This window comes from Amblyomma americanum, chromosome 3 (assembly GCF_052857255.1).
Source record: "Amblyomma americanum isolate KBUSLIRL-KWMA chromosome 3, ASM5285725v1, whole genome shotgun sequence".
NCBI classification, from domain to species: domain Eukaryota; kingdom Metazoa; phylum Arthropoda; class Arachnida; order Ixodida; family Ixodidae; genus Amblyomma; species Amblyomma americanum.
In genome coordinates this window covers 108,291,756-108,314,093 of record NC_135499.1, presented here as the reverse complement: position 1 = coordinate 108,314,093, position 22,338 = coordinate 108,291,756, and the positions used below count along the sequence as shown (strand labels likewise).

At 50.6% G+C, this 22,338-nt stretch overlaps 2 non-coding genes and 1 pseudogene across 2 annotated transcripts; all 3 read right to left on the bottom strand.

The window, feature by feature from the left end:
• Positions 1-1,715: 1,715 nt before the first annotated feature.
• LOC144123961 (uncharacterized) lies at positions 1,716-8,665 on the bottom strand (annotated as a pseudogene).
• On the bottom strand, positions 3,130-3,201 carry TRNAM-CAU (transfer RNA methionine (anticodon CAU)). The gene has a single exon. It is a non-coding gene; the product is annotated as a tRNA-Met (tRNA).
• On the bottom strand, positions 3,698-3,769 carry TRNAM-CAU (transfer RNA methionine (anticodon CAU)). Its single transcript has one exon. It is a non-coding gene; the product is annotated as a tRNA-Met (tRNA).
• Positions 8,666-22,338: the final 13,673 nt, after the last annotated feature.

The following is a 22,338-nucleotide window of genomic DNA, read 5'->3' as shown; positions in this document are numbered from 1 at the left end:
GTTGTTTATCTTCCACATATCCCATGAATATGCCTTGCTTCGCTTGACACTTCCGAGGCAGCACTCAACTAAACAGTGTCTGAGAAGGACACTCCCACAACTTTGTACTGGCTGCATGCAGGGGCAAGGTCAACTGATGTATAAATGCGGTCCAGCCGTGCATGGCTTGAGCCCTGAAAATGGGTGAACTTCACTGCCCGCGCACCCTCAAGACATTCAGCCACATCCTCGAGGTTCCCGTTATCAATAATTCTGATCAACACTTCAGTGCTCCTGTCTCGGAACCCACGGATGCTTGACTTATCGCGCGCATTTAGGACACAATTGAATGCGCCTAAGACGATGAGCTGCATCTCCGTGCGAACGCGCTCTTGGAGGCTTTGGAAAAAAGCAACTCTTTCCTCTACCACATTCGGTGCATACACGACAACAATGCGCCACTCAATGCTAATCAGTGAAAAGTCAAGGACAATACACCGGCCAGACACGCACGAAAAATATGCTTGCACCTCTAGCCCCTGGATCTTCTTTACAAAGAGCACGCAACCAGCCGATGTCCACACTGCATGACTGACGACAGCAAAAAATCTAGCCGTGAAACGTCGCACCATGCTGTCGGTTCTTTCGTTGCCGTCCACTTTCGTCTCTTGCACGGCCAATACATCTATCTCGCGCTCCGTAATAAGTCGATACACCTGGCCTTGTTTTTTCCTGGTCGCCAGGCCCCGGACATTTCGCGTAGCGACTTTAAAGCGGGGGCTACATAAGGCGTTTTTCTCCTGCGATTATCGCGCGTAGACAAAAAAACGCGCCGGAGGGACGCTGGCCAGGCTACATGAGGCGTACGAGCGGCGAACGCCGCCGCAGTGTGGCCAGACAAGGCAAAAATGTTTTGGCCACCACTAAATGAACTATCAATGCTTATATGTTGTTTGCTTGTGTTATAATTATTAAATTAGGCAATAAATATCCTACAGTTATGTCTATACACATTTTCAGGTATGTTTAGTATTGTCTCGATATTTTTGTGGATGTTCAGCGGAGAGAGTTGGCCAGAACTGTTTCGCCTGGCGACCCTGTGCGACTGAAATGGCGGTGCGGATTGGGCAGACACTACATGTGAGCTTCGTTCTGTGCATTGCTTGTGGCTCTCGTTGCTGAAAACCAGTTTTGAAAAGAGTTTTCATTTACTTCGAGCGGACGGCAAGCAGGAAGCATTACTGCGAGGGAGAACACGCCGCTTCTATTCTTGTGACCAAGGCCAGTGTCCATGGGGGCCGATCGGCGTCTTCTGTTGTTAAAGAAAAGATTATTGCTCATGAAGATGAGGGACATAGAAGACAAGCAGAAAATAAAGAGGAAATTCTAGGTGCACCCCATCTGGCAAGTAAGAAAGGAGGAGGGTGAATAACGCGCGCGAAGTGCTCAAGGGACGCTGAGACGGCTGGCCGCTGCCGCCGAATACAGACGGAAGTGAGTCCGGCAGGCACTTCCGGTAGCGTCTGACGCGCGCACGCCGCGTCAAAATCTAGCCGTTCCTGATCGGAGGCGGCGGGCGTTTTTCTTGACGCCGGGCGTCGAATCTGCGCCGTCGGGCGAAAATCGCCTCAAAAACGCTCCATGTATTCCGGGCTTTAAGGCGGAGGCGGGAGCCATTTTAACTCAAAAGGAAGGACCCAACAGCATGGTGCTTACCTCCCACGTCTAGCGCGCGGCTAGACGCCACTGTTGCCGCCGGTATCATCCGGCGGAAGAACATCGGCCTGCTCGAGGAGTGCCTTGTCGCCGGCCCGCTTGTCATCCGAAAGGTTCGGGCGCGGCCGGAACTTCGGAAGCCGGGATTGAAAGGTCTTCGCAGGGGGTTCTTCGACGCCGGGCGCTACCACCTTGTCCCCTTCGGGGCTGGTCTGGTCTTGGGGACGCTTCTCCGGGGTGGTGACGGGGGGCGTGACGCTAGTTGTGCAGGCGCCGCTCTTCCCGTGGTCGTCCTTGTTCGGGTCGTTTGACTGGACGGCCTCGGGCTCTGTTGGGCTAGCCCCGTTCCCAGCTGTCACGTTATCGGCACCGAGGGAGTCTGCCGTCGGCGGTTGGTTGGCTGGTTCGTCGGCCGCCTTGCTGCTATCCCCGGAGTTCGCACACGTGGCAAGCGTCGAAGCCGACTTGCCCGCCTCGTCCGTGCCAGTCGTTGCTTCCTCCGCCTCGGCGACGTCCATGAGTTCCGCGGTGTCGTTCGCCTTTCCGAGACCGGTAGCCGACGCGTAGGTACGGACGCAGTCCGCGTCCACGTTTCCATAGCGCCGGCACTGGGAACACCTGGGAACCTTGCAATCTCGGCGAACGTGGCCCGTGCCGTGACAACGCAAGCACTGCATCGGTCGCCCGGGCACAACCACGAGGGCAGCTCACCGGCTACTCGCAACTGGTGTGGCAAATCATCCACCTTCATTCCCGGCTTCAACTTGAGTAGCACGGTCCTGGTGGTTGAGCCTTTCTCCTTCATCCCTTGGACGCGCCAACGCTCCCGCGTCATCTCCGTCACGTTTCCGAACGCCGCGAAAGCAGTGCGGATGTCTTCGTCGGCCACACCGTGCAGCATCCAATGCAGGCGCAGCTTTACCTATTGATCCTCCGGGTCGAAAATGATGCACCGGCGTCCTTTCACTTGTAGCTCCTTCAACGCAGCAAGCTTTTTCGTGGCTTCAGCACTGCTGAGAGTCACCGCCCACACATGATTAATCTGATACGCCCCCAACGCCACGACGTCGGGGAGCGCACCAGCGTTGGCGAGGGCGTCCCGAAAATCTTCCACCCTGTAGGGCCTCGCTCGCACGTCACCGTGCAGAAACACCGTGTTAAGCACAACACGTCCTGTTGGTAGAGTAGGCAGAACAATCTCGTATTCCTTATCTGCGTCGGCAGCAAGCCTGTTTCCGCGGCCAGGAAGGGCCGCTATCGCCGCTCCGCCGGAGCTCCTGATTCTGCGTCCGCACCGAACGGTTGCCGGAAGTAGAATGACTGCGCCACTCTGCTGGTTTCGCTGCGCAGTAAAGTAGCCTATATTTGAAGGCAAATTGTAGTACAGATAGAATATTTATGGTGAAAAAAAGGAAAGAAAAAAAAACAAAACTATAGCAGAGCGTGGTTTCGATCCACGGACCTCTGGGTTATGGGCCCAGCACGCTTCCACTGCGCCACTCTGCTGGTTGCGCTGCGCTGTAAAGTAGCCTATATTTGAAGGCAAATTGTAGTACAGATTGAATATTTATGTTGAAAAAAAAGGACAGAAGAAAAAAACCAAAACAAATCAGAGCGTGGTTTCGATCCATGGACCTCTGGGTTAAGGGGCCAGCACGCTTCCACTGCGCCACTCTGCTTTTTATTTTTTTTATTGCCGGGCTTCGACAGAATACAACAAAAAGCATACACGTGTAGACACCCAAACTACAAAAAGGTAGCCTACAGCCCCAAGAGGGCCAGGCCTTGTCAGTTTAAAATTCCCTGAGTTCCGTCAAAGGTTCGAGCTTTGACAGCCACTCAGGGGGAGATGCACAAGTTCATCGAGGTGCTGAAAACACAAGCACTGCGCCACTCTGCTGGTTCCGCTGCGCAGTAAAGTAGCGTATATTTGAAGGCAAATTGTAGTACAGATTGAATATTTATGTTGAAAAAAAAGGACAGAAGAAAAAAAACAAAACTATAGCAGAGCGTGGTTTCGATCCACGGACCTCTGGGTTATGGGCCCAGCACGCTTCCACTGCGCCACTCTGCTGATCGCACTCTGCAGAAACATAGTCTCTATTCGAAGGCCAACCGTAAACCGGTTTCTTAAGAGGATTAGGTGGGCCTCCTGGCCCTAGGCACGGTAACGAATGTCCTTCGCACAGACGTAACGGGAGCCGGTCGCTGTATACCTGAGGAAGTGAATGACCTTGACAGCAGCGGCCGAGCTGTAAAGACACCCGCGCCCGGTCTAACCGGCAGGGCCAACTCGAGGGCGTGTAAGCCTGTTGCTGCTACTTCCTGTGCTTAATAACAGCGAACGTCGTCTCAACGGCTTACTTTTCTCCATCGAGCTGCTCGTATTGCACGAAGACTGTGCAGCTCGAAAAGAAGGCCCAATGTAGCCTTGCAAAAACCGTTCGCGGTGCCGCACTGTGTACAAAGGCTTGCTTATAAGAAAAAAACCTTCCCGCCCCATATTTAAATAAAACCATTATTAACAACGTTTTGTATACTTTAGTGTTATAGAAATTGTTGCTCGCTTTTCTGTCTCTTTTTAAGCGTGGTTTGATTGCACACATGGGTGCTCTATACGATTTATTTTCTGTTAGTGTAATGTGTATTTGTTTCTTGCATATCTTCGATAGCATTGAAAGTCTTAGCTGTGGTAGGTAGTCCAACTGTGCACGTTTTCTATACACGTGAACAGGCTTCTTTCCTAAATTTCAATAAAGTGTTGGTTTCCAAGCATGCTGTCACTAATGCAATTCGAGGCTGTAATGGCACTATGGGCCTGAATGCCTTCTGGTGAGCCGTTCCAGAGCATGTGTTGCAGCAACATTACCGAGGCCTCTGCATCAATCTGGGCAAGTTGAAATCTCATGAAGGGATGCTCTGGTCCCAGGAAACAAAAGAGTTTCTTGTTTTCCTCTCGTCTCCATCATCGTTCAGATACCGCATCAATTTTGTTCTTAGGGAAATTTCATTCTATCCCTAATAACAATGGTGTGCAGACTTCTTATAGATTTTTACTGACGCTATAACATTCCTACGGATTTTTTTTCCATTTTCATTGTTGATAAACTGTGTATAGACAAAAGTCTGCTAAAGTTGTATGGTAATAAATCTCGAGGTGGCATCTACACTGCCTAGAGGATATTTATTCTCTTAAAGCTACTCTGCAAGATTTTATTACAAAAATTGTATCCGCTTTATGACAGTTTATAGACTAGCTAAATATATTTTTTGGTAAGGAATGGATCTTTCTTGGTGCGTTGATCCTCTGCCCATGACAAGAGATGCGTTTGTGTGGTTACAGAGGTGTCTTTCTTTGCCGTTATAGTTAACATCTACTCTATTTTCCTTCAAACACTACAGTTTTCATCACGCTGAGAGCAATGCTCGCAACCGAGAGTAGCAGTGGCCAGGGACGGCATACATTCTGTCCCAAAAACCGAGACCGCGGAATCTCGCCTCACACAAGGCTGCTAAGTGCCTTGCCCCTGCAGACCTCTCTTCGTTTCTAAGTAACATGGTGTTTGGGGTTGTGCCACCGTTGTACTACCCGTTATGCCAGCCTGTCAATAGCCGAGTGTAATTCCCAGAAAATGAGCCACTTCTTCACCGGCCACGTAGGCTGGGGTCTTAAAAAAAACTCTGGAACTGTTTTCAAGGTTATCGGCAAATGTGCTCAGTGCGTGGACCGAATGCTTTTGAGCGTCCACACGAGATATGAGTCCTTCAAACAAAACCGGCGATTTATAAATAATTTTTCAAAAACTGATTTTTTTATTTGCAGGTCAAATGCTCACCATGTAGTAACGTTTTTTTTTAACTCTTTTTCAAAAATATATACAGACGAGTCCGGGGATGTCACGCTGAGCGACACTGACCCCAGCGCTGCTTTTGCTGCAAGCCTGACGTCACAGTTAAACCTTTGGGGAGGGGTTAGCTGGCTGCTTTCCAGTTGTGTCCGCGGTCGCCGGTTGCGGCCTAACTGGAGAGGACGGAGAAGGGTGGGGGGGGGGGGGGGGGGGGGTTGAGGCGCGTGCGCCGGCCCCTTCAGTCTGGCGAGTCGTTGCTGCCATCGGCGGCGTTCGGACGCGTCTGTGGGTTTCGAAGCCCATCGCAAGGTTCACTGGCAGAAGTCGTGGTTGTAGATAGCAGCCGTGAAAGGCACACAAGCGATTGCGCTGAAGGGCGGGTAAGCTGGTGCAGCCACTGGAAATAAACAAACCGAGTGTCGATAGATGAAGTGTTCTCCGGCGGGTGCAGTCCCAACTTCTTTCCTTCTTTCCTTATGGTTCGGCGGAAGATATCACTTGAAGGAGCAGAGGACGAGTGTCATTTTTAATCGCCGTTATCTTCGGTTTTAACGAAGCTAGCTCGAGAATTATTGTTAGAATGACGTGTGTTGGAATAGCATTACTCGTCTGGTTTACTCAACCCAGGAAAAATCAATCAACCAGTCATTCATTCATTCATTCATTCATTCAATCAATCAATCATTCAATCAATCAATCAATCAATCAGTCAATCAATCTTTATCCCACAATCCAGGTTGTGGCACCCCAACGAAAAGGCAGTCGCATACTGCTGGCGAGAGCCGGAAACCCACAGATACGTCAGCAGGCAACAGTTTACATAAAATCAATGCACAGGCTATGGAAGAACTTGCATTTCAGTGCATTTGTTCTGTACGAAAAGCAGCTGTAGTAAAATATAACTGGAAAACCGCACCAATAGCGAAAATAACAAAAGAATCATTAAAGCTGCGAACTGGGTGAGTTGGTATTGATTCATATTTGAACAGCGCAATAATACAACGGGACACAACGAAGAAAGGACACCACAAGCGCTGCTCGCAACTAGATTTTTAATTCACGTCAAAGCATCTTAAATACTAAGAACGCCAAACACAAACAAAAAGGAAAACCAAAAGAAAACGACACAAAGCTGCTAATCATGCCCACAATGGTGACAATCAGCACGAGCGCGAGACTACACATTTTGGCCGGATAAGTACAGCTGCTCTTTATCAGTTAGTGTGACAGAAGGATCACTAATGCAGCTATCAGGTTCCAAGCGGATGTGAAAAGCCTCCAAAATTTCCCGCATTAGGCTGTCATTATGTTTTCCTCGGATGACGGTGTTAGACAACAGAGGGGGGCAAGTACCTTCTCTCCAGTGACGGGCAAGGTTACAAGACCCATTATCTCGGGATCTGTGGTGCTCACTAAGACGAGCGTTGATGCAACGTCCTGTCTGGCCAATATAACTCAACCCGCAAGTGCACGGAATCCTGTAGACAACCCCCACATTACAGGGCACAAAAGGGCTCTTATGGTTGGTCTGACAACCCCCAGTCTTTTTCTTCGCGGTTGTTGCCTTAGCCTTCTCTTCCACCTGCCTGCAAACATCTCTAAGTTTTCTAGGCGCTGAAAAAAACCACATCAACATCGTATCTCGCCGCAACATTCTTTAAACCATGCCTCACACCATGCGTGTAAGGCACCACCACAAACCTCTTTTTTTCCTGTTTTGGGTTATCCCCTCTCTTGATCCATCTAAGAAGCCTATCGCATTCCCTGGAAATCACATGAGAAGGGTAACCACTAGATTTTAATCGGCCAACTTGACGCGCTTGTGGTGTCCTTTCTTCGTTGTGTCCCGTTTTTTATTGCGCTGTTCAAATATGAATAACAAAAGAATTTCAGAGAATAGCTACATGTATCCATAATTATTGAACAATACTGGAAATATAGAAAAAGAACACCACTACTGCTTCAGAAAGTATTCGCGAATTTGTCTTCGAATAAAACTAGAGAAATCAGCGTATATTTATCGTATTTGTTCAGCACGAAAAGTACCTGATAGGCACAATATTGCAGTATGTACCCGTACGGCAATGCCGTATTAGCCATCGGCTTGGTGCACGTGTTGGAGGATCGCTTCTGTGTGCAGTTAGACTGGAACAAGAGCCTAAAACTGTTTTGAAATTCTTATAAAAGAAAAACAATGAGTGAATCTAACGGAATTCAAATATATTCGTTACATCAACTATGGGAAATCCGTAAATAATTGACGACAGGGGTCTACTGGTGGCCAATTGGCAATGTAGTGGAGTGCTTTCTTTTGGATACGCCGAAAAATGTGCCTATTCCTAACAGTCACAAGCGTGCAGGAATTAATGTGAGATGTTAAAGGAGCGTGATAAATTTGCAGTTTATCTTATAATAGTAGAAACTGCCGGCATCGGGATATTGTACCTGTTGCTGAAGAGGAGTAATTTGATAGAGATTCCATGTCACCACTCCACGTCATATCAGCTGAAAAGGTTAAGCCCAATATTGTAAGCTTGTCAACTGTTTCTGTCGCACTAGTTCCTACGCGAACGGAAATCATCAGCTGAAGCATGCTCTGTAACCCACCTCCTCTTGTAATACCCGTTGAATGAGGCCTTTGAAGAAGTTCTTAATAAATAAATAAATAAATAAATAAATAGATAGATAGATAGATAAATAAATAAATAAATTGCAATGAAAAAGACGACAGTGCGCCACCATCGACGACGATGAAGAGGTTCGACCGGCTGCCGCGCGCGTGGGAGAGCTCGAGCTCGCTCTGGAAGTCTGTTCTGGTGCCGCTGCTGTTGAGTCAGTTTGTGCAACGGTTACATCGCCAGCCCTTTCGGCTCTACAATAAACCACTCTTCACTTGGTGGAGGTTTGGTTCCCCGTCCTCGTACCGCCCTGGACCTCCGCAACCGCACGCTACCGGCCCCCGTAATGCCCGCTCAGCCCGATGACCACCGCCAAACCGTGCAGGTGGTATCTTCGTCATCTGCTCCGGTGCCATCCGGCAGCGAGACCCCGTCGTTTTCAGCGGGCACTGCTGTCAAGATGTTGAAGACTGGCTGGTCTCGTACGAACTGGTGAGTCGCCATAACAACTGGGACGACCGTATGAAACTCAACAACGTCATATTTTATCTGAGTGACGTCGCCAACCTCTGGTTCCGGTACCAAGAGGCTGATATTCCAACCTGGGCTAATTGCATGAAGACGTTTGCAGAAGTTTTTGGCCGTCCCGCAGTACGGAAACTTCGCGCTGAGCAATATTTGCGCGTTCGGGCTCAGACTGCTGGTGAGAGCTTCACCGCCTACATCGAAGATGTGGTCGACCTCTGCAAACGTGTCGACCCGTCTATGGCTGAGGCCGACCGGATCAAGCATATTATGAAGGGAATTGACGACGACGCTTTCCACATGCTGGTGGCGACAAGACCAACTACCGTCGCTTCCGTGTACAACCTCTGCCAGGGCGATGATGAGTTGCGCAAGCTACGCCTTGGCGCTCGTCGCTCATCCGTCGTGCCTGGCGAGTCCATATCCGGCCTGGCTGTCAACAGTGGCCTGTTGGGTCAAATCAAAGACTTCGTACGCGATGAGGTGGCCCGGCAGCGTTCGCTCCTCTCGGGCACACACTCTTCGCCCCTGGTCTTGACTCCTGAGTTGTGGCACACCATCGCCCAGGAGGTAGCCGATGCACTTCCAGCTCGTCGCCAGCCGGTTCCCGTAGCTCCTCAAGTCAACCTTCTCGAGATGCAGCCCACTCCCGGTGCTGCACCTTTGGCTATGGTGCAACCGTTGTGATGCCTCCTGCCCCCATGCCTGGGCCTCTCACATATGCCGAAGTCGTTGCACGTCCATCGCAGCCGCAGGCCTTGGCCTACGTTTCCGCACCAGTGCCTCCGCCTGTTGCTCCCCGACTCCACCCAGCGCCGGCTGCTCACAACCCTTGGCGCACGGCTGATAACTGGCCGATTTGCTACGCTTGTGGTCTACCGGGCCATGTCGCGCGTCTCTGTCACCGTTCTCTGCCTGCCCCTGTGCCACATCTGCAGGCCTACATCCAGTGCTACCGCACCTTTTGCCCACCTTCAGGACCACCACACCCAGCGCCCCCTTCAGACCCTGCTCCCGGCCGCCAGCCATTCGCTTCGCACCGCTCACCTTCCGCTCGCCGCCGCTCCTTGTCACCAATGCGCCGTAGCAGCGTTCCCGCGGAACAGGACAACCAGGAGCCGCAGTTCCTGGGGCACGAACTGCGAACACTTCGATCAGCTCAAGTCCTCGCCTTTCCCCACCGAACTTTTTAAATGTGTTAGTTGACGGCGTCCGAGAACTTGCGCTTGTGGACACAGGTGCTACCGTTTCTGTTATATCCGAAACCTTCTGTCGTTCGCTGCGTAAAGTCACCGCCTATCTCTGCACCGCTAGTGCCGAGACTGTTCCTCCTTCCGCTGCTTGCACAGCACGTGTCCTCATTCCGGACGTTTTGTATGTCGTCGAATTCTTACTCAGTTTGTGCTCTCATGACCTCATCCTTGGCTGGGATTTTCTATCCCGCCATCATGCCGTCATCGACTGTGCCCGTGCTCATGTGGCATTATTCGTGCTCCCTGATACGCTCGCCGACGACCCTCCGTCTTGCTCTGGTACCAAACTTGTTGTTGCCGCGGACATCAATGTTCCCCCGCCAGTGCCGTGCTCGTTCCCGTGTCCGCCACGTCTGGGTCCAGCAAGACTGTACTCTTCTCGCCTTCGCCCGTACTTGCTTCCCGCCGACACCTACCTCTTCCATCCGCCGTCCTGGAGATACGCCACGGTGCAACCGAACTCGTCGTCTCGAATCCCTCGCCCTATCAGTTCACCTTGCTCCATGGAGAATGTCTCGGACACATTGAACAGCTTGACCTGCTCATGCCCTTCGACGATGAGACTTTTTGCGGTGGTACCTCCGTCACCGCCCTCACACCGCCTAGTGCTGTGTCCGACCGTATCTCCCAGGAAATGTTTCACCGTTCAGTGGCCAGCGACCTCGACCCAGCTCACCGCGAGAAGCTCCTTGCCCTGCTTCACAAGTTCCGCTCTTCCTTCGATCACCAGACAACTTCATTGGGCCGTGCGACCACCGTCGTTCACCGCATTGATACAGGCCCTCATGCCCCTCTCCACCAGCGCCCCTACCGTGTGTCGCTTCCAGAGCGCTGCGTCATCGCTGAACAGGTTGACGACATGCTGCACCGCGGCGTTATCCCGCCCTCTTCTAGTCCGTGGTCTTCGCCCGTCGTGCTCGTCAAAAAGAAGGATGGTTCGATTCGGTTTTGTGTTGATTATCGTCGCCTAAACAAAATTACGCGCAAAGACATTTACCCACTACCCCGTATTGATGACGCCCTCGACTGTTTGCAAGGAGCCGATTTCTCCTCCCTTGATCTCCGTTCGGGCTATTGGCAAGTCCCCATGGCTGAATCTGACCGCCAGAAAACAGCTTTTGTCACCCCTGACGGCCTGTACGAATTCAACGTGATGCCATTCGGACTCTGTAACGCTCCCGCAACATTTGAGCGCATGATGGAAAACATCTTGCGTGGCCTCAAATGGCACATTTGCCTATGCTATTTAGACGATGTTGTCGTTTTTTCTCCTGATTTTCCGACACATCTCGAGCGCTTGCACAAGATACTGCGCTGTCTCACCGACGCTGGTCTCCAACTCAACCTCAAGAAATGTCGATTTGGCGCCCGCCAACTGACCATCCTCGGCCATGTCGTCTCCAAAGATGGCATCCTCCCCGATCCGGAGAAGCTTCCTGCTGTCGCAAACTTTCCCAAACCGTCTTCTGTTAAGGAGCTCCGAAGCTTCGTGGGCCTATGCTCATATTTTCGCCGCTTTGTGCGCAACTTCGCCTCTATCATCGCCCCGCTTACGAAGCTCCTGAATGGGCCCGCCGATCTGTGTGCTTGGAACTCACCCTGCGACGCTGCTTTCGCTACCCTCCGTCGTCTTTTGACTTCACCACCGATCCTGCGCCATTACGACCCCAGTGCGCCAACAGAGTTGCACACCGATGCCAGCGGCGTAGGCCTCGGAGCTGTCCTTGCACAGCGTAAGGCCGGCTTTTCCGAATACGTCGTTGCTTACGCCAGGAGTACGCTCACGAAAGCCGAATCTAATTATACCGTTACGGAAAAGGAGTGCCTCGCCATAGTCTGGGCACTCACAAAATTTCGCCCTTACCTTTATGGCCACCCCATCGACGTCGTTACTGACCACCATGCCCTCTGCTGGTTGGCTACCCTCAAGACCCTTCTGGATTCCTCGGCCGCTGGGCCCTTCGTCTTCAGGACTACGACATTAACGTCGTATATCGGTCGGGCCGCAAACATTCCGACGCTGACGCCTTGTCGCGCGCACCCCTGCCAGCTCCTACGCCTTCTTCCTCCTTGTCCGCCTCGGCGCTGGCCGTGCTCACTGCCACGGACCTCCCCATGGAACAGCGTCGAGATCCATGGATTTCTTCGCTCCTAGATGCCCTCAATGCACCGACTACGGCTTCGTTACCTCGGGCCCTTCGCCGTCAAGCTTCTCATTTCCCGATTCGGGACTCTCGACTATATCGCCGCAACTATCACCCGGATGGCCGCAAATGGCTCTTGGTTATTCCTCGCCAGCTTCGCTCTGAAGTTTGTGCGCACCACCATTCCGACCCACAAAGCGCTCATGCAGGCTTGCTGAAAACATACGAACGTCTGCGGCAGCGATACTACTGGCGTGGAATGTACAATTTTGTTCGCCGTTATATACGCTCCTGCATTACCTGTCAGCAGCGCAAGTCCGCTCCTCGCCCCTGCCCCGGCCCGTTACAGCCATTGCCTTGCCCAGCTCGACCCCTCGAACACGTGGGCATCGATCTGTATGGTCCCCTGCCGTCCACGCCTGCCGGAAATCGGTGGATTATAGTGGCCGTGAACCACCTAACTAGGTATGCGGAGACGGCAGCCCTGCCATCTGCTAGTGCTCGCGACGTCGCATCCTTCCTCCTCCATCATTTCATCCTTCGTCACGGCGCCCCTCGGGAACTTCTCAGCGACCGCGGCTGTGTTTTCTTATCTGACGTCGTTGACGAGCTACTGGATGCGTACCACACCGTTCATCGCAAGACCACTGCCTACCATCCCCAAACGAACGGCCTCACTGAACGCTTCAACCGCACTCTAGGAGACATGCTTGCCATGTACATTTCCTCCGACGCCTCCAATTGGGATCAAGTTCTTCCATTCGTCACTTATGCTTACAATTCTGCCTCTCAAGCCACAGCCGGTTTTTCTCCGTTCTTTTTTTTATATGGCCGTGAACCTTCTTGTCTCCTGGACACCATCCTTCCGTACCACCCCGAAAGCTCGGAATGCACTTTTCTTTCTTACGTTGCCCGTCATGCCGAACAGTGCCGAGAGCTGGCTCGCTCTTTGACGAGTACCACTCAAGGCCTCCGCACATATGCGAGTGACCGCGGCCAGTCCGCCCATGACTTTCCTACTGACTCGCTCGTCTGGTTGTCTGTGCCGGCTGCCTCTAAGATTGCAGTTAATTACCTCGGCCCACACCGTGTTTTGGAGCGCACGTCGCCTATGAACTATACCGTCGAGCCAGTGCCCCCTCTTCGGATCATCGCTGTCGGGGCCGCGAAATTGTTCATGTCAGCCGGCTAAAGTCATACTATGACCCCCTTGTCACCCCTTCGCCCTGAGTCGCCAGGATGGCTCCCTCTTGTCGCCGGGGCAGTTGCAATGAAGATGACGACACTGCGCCACCATCGACGATGATGATGAGGTTCGGCCGGCCTCGGTGACCGGTTGCCGCGCGTGGGAGAGCTCGAGCTCGCTCTGGAAGTCTGTTCTGGTGCCGCTGCTGCTGAGTCAGTTTGTGCAACGGTTACGCCGCCAGCCCTTTCGGTTCTACAATAAACCACTCTTCAAAATAAATAAATAATGTTCTGGTGTATGTTTGCCTCTTCTTCGCTATCCATAATGTTTCACATTCCCTTTAAGGAAAAAATGAGGAAAAGTTGGTGTCTGGAGTCAGTGTGCACCAATTTTTTCTATATGCATCAAGAAATAATGAGCACTGGACATGACTAGGGGAAGCAGGCACCCTGAACGAACGCAGAGCGAGAACTTGTATACTGTGAGTTAGGGTCTTTCGGAGCACCGTCCAATGCATCCACTGCTTGTCTATAGGTGTGCGTATGTGAGCGAGAGAGCGCATTTTTATTCTCCCCAAATCGGGTCCATCGTAGCGCAACGACGAAGGCGTTGTGTTTCGCCTAAGGCGTGTGTATACTGCCTCGCCCTGGTTACTGTGTAGAGTCATTTTCCAGGTGACAGTTTCGGAGCAGTGACTTCGAGGATATGCTTGACCAATTCACACAACACATTCCCAATTTGATTCAAATTCTCTTTGATTGGTCATTACAACGCACGTGCTCACAGGCACCATGGACGCGACTATTGCTGATGGGGCTCACTATCACGGTAGATTAGAGAGAGGTGATGTGACGGTGGCGTTAGGCGTGACCAGTTTCATATGGGCATGGCGCGGCTGTAAGCTGCAGCACTAGTAATGGGAATCTTTTTTTGTCGCTGTTTTTGCTGGTGCTTCTATGGGCGCGCGTGAGACGGGCTCTTGATTTCGATACATATATTTGGTGCTCACATGCTTTAAACGACGCTGATTTGTTGGAGGGACGTCTATTTATACTTCTTACATGTCGTGCCATAATTCGACTCAGGGCGCATGAGTGACCCCTTAAATGATAAAGGTAGCAGCTGCCTTCTCAGCACATAGCTGCATTCTTCTGTAGGTTCGAAGTTTAAGGAAAACGTTGTTAGTATAATTTTCACTAACTGAAGACTTAGTGTGCAAACGTGTATTTAGAGTGGTGCAAGAGCACCAGGTCAGTAAAACCCTACACAGCTTCCAGCAAGCACGCCATGTTTTGAAGTAGCTAGCAGTCGCGTGTATCGTGTCATGGCACAATTCTAAGTGTTTGATTATTGAATTCTGAAGTGTACTCGCGATGTATTAACCAGAAAAAAAAAACAGTGTAGTTGTCTTAAGAAAACTAATATCGAACATTATAGACAGGTCCCAGATGTCGTTTGAAGAAGCCGGCATCCATCTCCTTGAATGCTTAAAACAAAACTTCAAATACTGCAGGAAACATAGAAGAGAAACACAAAACCAGAACCAGCACCGCAAACGTTTGTCATGTGATTCTTGTTTGAAGAAGGTACTGTAGGGTTGGGATAATAATGATAAGAAGCAATTGCGCAGCCACCGGCACTCGCTCGCCTACGCGTCGCCTGCTAAGCAGACTAAGGGTCCCTCGGCGGCCGGAAATGGAAGCATTTTAACGGTGAGTGGTAAGAAAGCTTCGACCTGATCAGAATTAGGCGGCTAAATAAAGAAAGGAGGCATATATCAAGGTGGGCGCCTTTTGAATGCAAACTTATGTCGCAGAGTTTCCATGCGTGCTCTTCTGCTACCTAGCAACGCCATGAGAATCGGCGGAGAGGAAAGTCGCCTGAACACGTGCTGCCCCTAGCGGCGGCGCTCACTTCCCGTGGCAACAAGTGGCCGCGCTCTCTTGCCGCACAGCGGCAGCGCCGTGGGATCTCCACTCTTTCTTCCACAGTGCTCAATGCGTTAATCATACAGCAGGAACCAGCGATGCCAAATGAAATTAAACCAAGGTGCCTAACACTGAACTCTCAACTACTCCTGCATCTGTTGTTTTTCCTACATACTTGGAGCGTAGCGTCTATTAATGGCGAAGAAAATCCCAAAGCCATCATTTTTTATTTCGTTCACTGTTTCTCTTGGTCGTTCCGTACAGAAGTAACGGTTCGTGCTTTTGAACACTATGAACACTGAATACTTTTAACGCCTTTGAACACTAAGCGGCAACACAAAACGCTGACATGGGACTTGTGGCTGGTTGCACGCAACGTAAACTGCCCAATGTTGATCAGGGTTAGTGTTCATTTCTTAATACAGTGGTCGCTGTTACCGGTACCATAAGTATTAAACCTTCGTTTCTTCACCTGCAGCTTTTCAGTATGCGGAGGGTGTGGAGGCGCATGCACGATTCGCATGGCAGAGCACCTTGAATGAACACGGATGTGTGTAAATGGCTGAACGATTTTCATCCGCAAGCCTTTTTTTGAAAATGCGAAACTATAGAATTTCTGTTTCTACATCTTTTCAAAGTGTGCGTTATTAATTCATACAAAATGCGCCCAACCGCAAGGAAGGCGGCTTCGGTTACCTCCTGCCATTCTTCATGTATGCCATGTACCTTACCACAATCCGCCACATTCACTTCGTCCCTTGTAAAAAATAACATAATATGGTAGCATAGGTAGCATAAGGTAGCATAAGAGGTTCCTCGCACAGTTTCCCCCTCCACGTTCGACCATGTTATTACGTCCGCTGCCATGCGCGAGGGTGACGCTGCTGAACACTCTCAAGGTTCGGTTGCGCCTTGCCAACACCCTATCTTTCTGCCACCCCCTACTGCGTTTGCCTTCTCTTGGAATCCACTCCGTTACCTTTAAGAACAAGCTGTTATCTTGCTTTCTCATTACATGCACTGCCCAAGCTCATTTCTTCTCTTTGATTTCGGTTAGGATGTCGTTAACCCATGTTTGCTTCCTCACGCACTCTGGCTGCTTCCGCTCTCTTAACGTTACATCTATCTTTTTTTTTTTCTCCATAGCTGGCTGCTTTTTCCTTATCTTAAGCTAGAAGTGCGATGGCTTGATACTGAACCTTGCCAGGCACTCGGCACATCCGCCTTAAACAGCTCGATCTGGCGATAACTTTTTCTGTTCCTCGCGGAATACCCTGCCCAATTGTATGCTTAATACACAGTTTACGTATAACCATCGCCTTCACGTGTATGTACTTGCATTTAATTCGACAAACGGACTGCGCGACTCTTCCATATGGGGCGTGCTCGAGACTGTAGAGCATGTCCTAGTGGCGTGCGCAGCATATGAATGATAAAGACTCATATTAGCATCTAATGTGAAGTCTTTTGACCGCAGGCCCATCTAGGAGGATTTGGTCCTAGGTACTTGGCTAGAGACTTCGAAAACTCTGCAGGCATTGTGCGCGCTCTCATTGTTTTTAAGCGACACTGGCCTGAACTTAGTTTGTAATCTTCGAAAATGTTCCTTGTCTTGTTTTCATCAGCCTTCCCTCACCATCATCAACCCCTTGTGACCCTCTTTTCGTCCTCTTTCCTTACCCCAGTGCAGAGTAGCAGGCCAGACGTTCATTTTTCCGGCCAACCTCTCCGCCACTCCCGTCAATAAACCATTTCTCTCTTAACGTAAGTTGAACCCTATTGGTTAGCCTCCACTTTTCTGCCCCATAGATGCGCACCGTTAGGATACAGCTATTGTGTACAGCTGCTGTGCTGTTGTGCACATGAATGCCCGCGACAGCAGAAGATTGGACATCCGTCGCCCTAGCCAAGCTGGTAGATCAGCAGTCGTGATATTCGGAGTTCGTGGGTTCGAATGCCCCCGGTGGCATGTGGTTGTTTTCTCTACAGCTATCTCATAAGTTATGTCTAAAATTATTACCATAATAGTTTTCCACTGATGAACACAAATTTTTTAAAGAAAGCTGCTTCAAGCTCCTTAGTTTCCCAAATAGACGCCATAGTTTCCGTGACTGTTGGTTCCGTCATGTATGATAACATAGTTATTTTAGTCACGACCGCATGAAACATAGTATTTTCAAGCGAGGCTCTATTTCTATTCATATATTCGTTAAAGTGAGAAGTTGGGCTTGATGGCACGTATTCATGGTTAACGAGCGCAAGGAGGACGGAGACGAAGGGATGATGACTACAGCAAGACACGAACGCTATATATTCCATATATTCGATATATATTCTATTTGGTGCGCTATGCGAGCAATAACACAAGAGAAACAACGACGCATTGCTTTTGCACCGTACAAGACGCATTCTGAATAGAGCGCGTCGCCGAATGAGGTTGCGTTTCAAGCTCGGTAAATACAAATGATCAGGACGAAGTCCGTTCTTCAGAAAAGCGACTACCGTGAGTGAACATGTCACCCCCGTTTCTTCCTGCCAAGTATTCTCACTTTCGCAATATGATGCCCTTTCTCTAGTCGGTGCCTTCGGCCTCGGCGGACAGCTTTTATGGCGACCTCTTTGTCTTGTTGTTCGACGTCCTTCACTGGCTCTTCTTCTGTCCCACAACACTTCTCATGTCTGGAGGTTCTGCGCTGCAGAGCCGCAGTCAGTCTAGTCGCAGGGCTCGCTTTATTGTGCTTTTCCGTCGAAGCGATGGCAATGGGAGACTGCCTATGGCGTGGAGACGACGTCCCGGGTTCTTCCCATGTGGCGTTTCCGTCCGTCCACGCTGCTGTACTGGCGCGTAGTGCCGATAACGTTTGGGCTCTGGAGGCCGCCGAAGACGAAGGCTCGAGGAGTGAGGGCACCTGGTCGTACCCCGTGAAGCGACCACGCGACACGTAATACGCGGCCACGACGAGCGCCAGGCCGGAAATTACCCCGATGTACAGCATGCACAAGAAGCCGGGATGGCGGCGGACTTGGCGAGGCTGGGACGGGCTGAGGCTGCCCCGGGCAACGTCGCGTTCGGCTTGGGGCGCTCCCCTGACGGTGGTCGTGGTTTCGGCCACCTCGATGGCGGCGCCTCTGCGCGGAGCTCGCGGCCGATGTTCGACGCCGATGGGCACCACGTTGGTTGCTGCTGCCGGACACGCACGTCCGAGTTCGTGCAGTTCTCTTGCGGGTGTCAGGGCCCCGGGTGCCTGGTTGCCGACCGCTGTACGCATGTTTGTCATGGACGGCTGGCCTTGAGCCCCTGCCGCCGTGGACAAAGCCGTTTGACGGAAGGCCACCCACTTCTTCTTCATCTTCTTCGCTGTCGGCAACCATCTCCACAGCGCACTGTCAATCCTTGCGCGGCTTGCACAATTCCGCCATAACCGTTTTTTTGTTAAGCCAGTACGACGAAAGGTGGAAATTGCGCCGTCATCGCAGCACCGCTAATCAAATTATTACAAGGTTCATACGCTTTCTACGTGTTCACTAGAACGCAAGTATATAAGAATACAGCTAGTTTAAAAGCAGCTGTGCCTTAACCGAAAACTCCCTAATTCAAACCCAGAAATCCCTATTTCTCTCCCTTTTTTCGCTGCAGTGGCTTAAAAACGCAAAAAGTTTGTAAAAGTGGGGCAATTTCGGTTTTTAAATTCTCTGCAACTCCGTGAATATTGGGTTTCGCTAAAGTTTGCTCCTCACTGTTTAAAAGGCAAATTATCTTCGCTGCATACAGTTTTGAATCTAGCGGGCAAATCTGATGAAACTAAGAAATTATAATGAAACTAGAGGAGAGGTGGCAGTGTAATTTAGCAATGTCATGTTCGCTGTGTTGATCATAGTGGCGTTGTGCTTTAGATATCATAAATACGAACTCTGTGCCAGCTACGCGCACTCAAGAAGCGAACGCAACTCCTTACGAGCTCTTGAAATGCCGTCCGGCACATCGCGCTTGACTTTATTGGCAGGCAAGTTCTTACTCAATGTTTCGTCATAAGAATTTACCTTGTGTGCGCGTTATGAACGAAGGTATCCTCAACTAAATCTGCGTGACTCTAACCCTTTTGGTTTTATGATAAATTTGCACACCTTTTAAGCTCGGGCTATGCTCGGTATCATCCTAAAAACAGCGCAAACAAGACAAGGACCACGGAAGGAAAGGACAACACGAGCGCTGTCCTTGTCTTTTTTGCGCTGTTTTTAGGATGAGTGCATGCCAACTCGCACAGGCTTCTACTTTGACTATGCTCGGTTCCGAGGTGACCAATTCATTTCTTGACATGCGCGTCGTAACCTTTTGGCCGAGTTAAGACGAAGGTTGAACCAAACAATTTACGAAGCGCTTCCTGTTGAAAGGCAGAAGAGTGGCGGATCGGGCTAGTTGGTGCACGTTTGTCATTTTTCGCAAGCGCTAAAAGAACACAGACAAACAAGGAACAGAGAGGATGAGCGCTTCCTGTCTCGTCCTGTCTGTTCCTTTCTTGTCCGTGTTGTTTTAGCGGTTGCGAAAAATGACTGTTGAAAAACAACTGCATGCAATCTTTTCTACGCTGAAGCTCAGCTCAATTCTGGCTGCGCTGCTCATTCCATCTGCCTACGTTCCTTGGAACTGGAGCGCTATCAAGCAGTATTATAGCAGAGATGGGCGTTAAAAGAGCTTCTAGCCATTCTTGCACATTCTTTTTGCGTCTGTTTAAAACCTCCTCTGTACATCAAGGTATACTCTGTTCAGCCTTCCACAATTCCACAAATACTGAGCCAGCATTGGCCGCTGTGCTTGCTGGAGAGACAGGGAAGAGGACAGAGGAGCGTATAAGGAACACATTCTGTAGTAGCTGAAATTACAGACGTAATATTCTGCGTTCTCATTGGCTCACCTCGGGGAAGACGTTGGCCCTAAAAGCGTCTCATCGGCGCCGTGGAACGAGCTAGACTGGCCTTGACCGTGCGGTGATACCCCACGTGCTAGCGATACTAGGATTATAGATACCCTTATTTGTTATCGAGTCGAGGAGAGAAAGAGTGCCCTCCCCCCCCCCCCCCCCCGCCCGCGAAAAAAAACTGCAAAGACAGATCACATACCTTCCTCCTCCCCTACAGTGGAAACTTCAGTATGGGTAAAGCAAACAGTGTAGCCCAACACGCGCGCTCTTTGCATATGGGTAAGGAGAACAAACTTAAGATTGGTCTAGTTTTATGCAGTTTAACGTCCCAAAGCGAGTGAGGTTATGAGAGACGACGTAGTGGGGGGCTCCAGGTAACTTCGACCACCTGGGGTTCTAAGCGTGTACGGCCATTTAGCATTTCTCCTCCATCGGAATGAAATCGCCACAGCCAGAATTGAACCCCCCCTAGGGTCAGCAGCCGAGCACCATGATTACCGAACCACCGCTGCAGAAAAGGCACATTGATAAAAACAGTTTCACATATAATAGACACAACAGCACTATTACAAATAAATGGCCGAGCAATTTTATTGAAATCAGGAGTAAATCGGGAGACAAATATGAAATCATCGAAAACAAAGTAACAGCAGGACCTTTGGTTGGTTATATAAGCTACTTGTCATGGCAGCCCTGCAATCCAATCTTGAAGTGGATTTAAGAGGAGGAGGCGAAGCATTCACTGCAGGTCAAAGGAAGCATCGGCGCACGCCTTTAACGAGCGCGTTTATTCAGACCGTCGCGATAAAACTCGCTCGTTTACAGTCCACTTCCGGTAGTCGCGGCGGTCGGACAGCGGTGACGTCCGCTGTCATGCGCGTACTACTAAGATGCCTGGGAGAGGGGTCGATTCCGCTGTTGGTTCCTCAGTCGCAGAGTTCACGTTCGATTCCGCTATTGGTTCTGTTGCTGGTTATGGGGCCGATGAGTTCACGTTCGGCGTTGGTGATGACGAATCGTCGGTAAGTTCGTCCAAGGTAGGCACCCTCGTGAGCTCCGTTACGTTCGATGGTGAATCTTCGGGCAGGCTCTCCGCAGCCTCCTCCATGGTGTAGTTTTCTCCTTCTGTGGCCGGCGGCCTGAAGGGTGCCTCCTTAAGCGTCGGCCAGGTGACAGGCGTCCTCAGCTCAGTCTCCGGCACTACTATGGAGTAGTTCTCGAAGGCTACCTCGGTGGTCGTGGCTTCGAGGTATCTGCGCCCCACGTGCAGCAGCAGCATCAACATGCTCAGGGCGAGCACCGCGATGACGCCCACCGTGGCCGCCCTCGCCGACTGGTGGAGCTCTTTGTCCGCTCTGAGGTCGGAGGGCGACCCAGCACAAGGGCCGAATGGGCGCTCTTTTTCTTGCTCGAGCTCGATGTGTCCTGTTCGACCTGTGGGCACACGAAGCACGCCTTGAATTACGATAACTGCCTTTATTTATAGATTAAGCTCGTATTATGAGTATGTATGCCTGGTTACAAATCAAAGAACTGTATTACAAAATGGACGATTAAAAAAAACGAGATTGGGGCGTAAATTTCATGACTGTATGACAATATGTACTGCCCGAAATGGATGTTTCAATTTTCAGTTTAGACATGTCCATGGTATTCATTACCGCCGTTGCGTTCGCATTATGATATTGTTGAAGCGTGTAATCGGACCTTTTAGTGACTTCTTAGTCGCGCATATATTCGACTAGATCCTCACCTTGCCGCCGCTGCTGGTCGTCCAGTCGTGGCTCACGGACTTCATGCCATCTCCTGAGGAGAGAATGAGGGAACGGAGGTGGAAGCGTTTGCAGAAGACGCACTTCCGTTCGTATCTGACTCCATCTCAGTCTCAGAACGCGTTCTGACTTGAGACTCCAATACAAGCGGCCTTGATATCACGTCTGTGTGGTGCGCCGAACAGGAGGCTTCAGCGGGATGGAAGGAAGGCCTCAGACGTTTCTGGCACATACCCACTGCGGCGGAGTGGCCAAGACATAGGCGGTTATTTGCTGCATACAGGAAAGTTGTTGTTGTTGTTAGCCTATCAAAAGATGGCACATACCCACACTGGGGGATCGGCCAAGAATCGGGTGCTATTCACCTGAACGCAGTTAATAAAAAGGAAAAGCACGTGGGAGCGCAACACCGGTAAATTCCTCCTCATGAGCAGAGAAGGGATGAGGGTC